Genomic DNA, 2,500 nt, shown 5'->3' on the forward strand with positions numbered 1-2,500 from the left:
TCTCCCATCCAAGTACTGACCAGGCCCTACCCTGCTTAGCTTCCGAGATCGGACGAGATCGGGCGTGTTCAGGGTGGTATGGCCGTACGCGACAGCAGAGGAGGCCGGCACGGCTCATGTACACAGCAGATGGCTTTGGCCAATGGCTTTCATGAAAAAGCTTACGGCACCTGGTATTCCCAGGCAGTCTCCCATCCAAGTACTGACCAGGCCCTACCCTGCTTAGCTTCCGAGATCGGACGAGATCGGGCGTGTTCAGGGTGGTATGGCCGTAAGCGACGGCAGAGGAGGCCGGCACGGCTCATGTACATAGCAGATGGCTTTGGCCAATGGCTTTCATGAAAAAGCTTACGGCACCTGGTATTCCCAGGCAGTCTCCCATCCAAGTACTGACCAGGCCCTACCCTGCTTAGCTTCCGAGATCGGACGAGATCGGGCGTGTTCAGGGTGGTATGGCCGTAAGCGACAGCTGAGAAGGCCGGCACGGCTCATGTACACAGCAGATGGCTTTGGCCAATGCCTTTCATGAAAAGGCTTACGGCACCTGGTATTCCCAGGCAGTCTCCCATCCAAGTACTGACCAGGCCCTACCCTGCTTAGCTTCCGAGATCGGACGAGTTCAGGGTGGTATGGCCGTAAGCGACAGCAGAGGTGGCCGGCACGGCTCATGTACACAGCAGATGGCTTTGGCCAATGCCTTTCATGAAAAAGCTTACGTGGAGTATGCAAGCTTGCAGATCTGCTATTTTCATAACATTTCAAAAATGACAAAAGTGGCCCATCCACATGCATGCTTGTAGGTAGCCATTTTCAACAACTTCCGTTGGTCGCAGAGGCTCGGGATTGCCACCGTTGGAAAGCTCGCACCTGAGATAGGGGGGGGGGGGGGGGGGGGAGTGGAGGTGCATGGGCGTCGGTAGTGGGGGTGGGGTAGGCGTTGTTAAAATGTTTAAAAAGTGGAAAAACTGGGACGCTTTGGAGAAGCACAAGGGGGCGCTGCTGTGCAGCAAGCCCTCGGCCGTGCCCCGCCCACATTGGGGGCGTTGTTTTAAAATGTGGGTGTGGCCTATCAGAGCGTAGAACAACTCTGGTCTCTCTTCATGACGGATACAAAACTATATGTTGTGTTTGGCCCTACCTCTGGTAGGGGTTTATCAATTGTCTGGGGCCATTGTCACTTGCTCCGCGAGTGGGAATCGAACTCACAGCCCTCCGCATTAGAGTCAGTTGCATTGACCACTAGTCCATTGCCCGCCCTCCACCCTGAACAGATCAGGATTCTATATAAAGGGATATTAGCTGGGTTTAAATAGAGCTTGAATGTTTAAACAGTACTGGTCGGGATCCTGTTAAAAACGGCATCGTCCCAGAGGTGGATTTGAACCACCAACCTCTTGGTTTACAGCCAAGCACACTAGTCCACTGAGCCAAACAGGCTGTTGAGTGTTGAAGCAAAAGTGTGTGCATTGCAAATGGATTTGGAGTCCCAGGGGCGCGGCCGCTGTGCGCCCGTAGCCAATGGTGAAGATTCCAGGGGGGTGCTTAAGAGTGGGTACCCGGGTTCGGATGGAGAGCCGGGTTGTGGGTTTAGCTGGCTTCGGGCCTGGCACCCCGGTGGGGGCCCAAGGCTCCCTGGGTCCGCGTGGAGAGCCGGGCAAACCGGCTTTCTGCTGTCCACACTTAGAAGATTTTTACACTCGTACCCCGGAAGTCACGTTAGAGGCTGGCCCATGCCACCCCCTCCCCCGTGGGTTACCCGGGTCCGGGTGGAGAGCCGGGTTCCCACTTTAGCCGAGTTCTGAGTGGGCACCCCGGCAGGGTGACAAGGCTCCCAGGGGCCGCGTGGAGAGCCGGGCAAAACGCCACATTGTGTGTCTTTCACGCTTTTCATGCTTTTCCACGCTTTGAAGATTTTTCACTTGCACTCCGGAATTCATGTACTCCTTCCGTCCCCCTCCCCCTCGGCCGCACCCCCGCCAACAAGTTCGTGCTGCACATGATCTGGTGTTTTGTCATTCAGTCTGCCGACATGAAAAAGCTTACAGCACCTGGTATTCCCAGGCAGTCTCCCATCCAAGTACTGACCAGGCCCTACCCTGCTTAGCTTCCGAGATCGGACGAGATCGGGCGTGTTCAGGGTGGTATGGCCGTACGCGACAGCAGAGGAGGCCGGCACGGCTCATGTACACAGCAGATGGCTTTGGCCAATGGCTTTCATGAAAAAGCTTACGGCACCTGGTATTCCCAGGCAGTCTCCCATCCAAGTACTGACCAGGCCCTACCCTGCTTAGCTTCCGAGATCGGACGAGATCGGGCGTGTTCAGGGTGGTATGGCCGTAAGCGACGGCAGAGGAGGCCGGCACGGCTCATGTACATAGCAGATGGCTTTGGCCAATGGCTTTCATGAAAAAGCTTACGGCACCTGGTATTCCCAGGCAGTCTCCCATCCAAGTACTGACCAGGCCCTACCCTGCTTAGCTTCCGAGATCGGACGAGATCG

This window comes from Electrona antarctica (genome assembly GCF_951216825.1).
Source record: "Electrona antarctica genome assembly, chromosome: 4".
Lineage (NCBI taxonomy): Eukaryota > Metazoa > Chordata > Actinopteri > Myctophiformes > Myctophidae > Electrona > Electrona antarctica.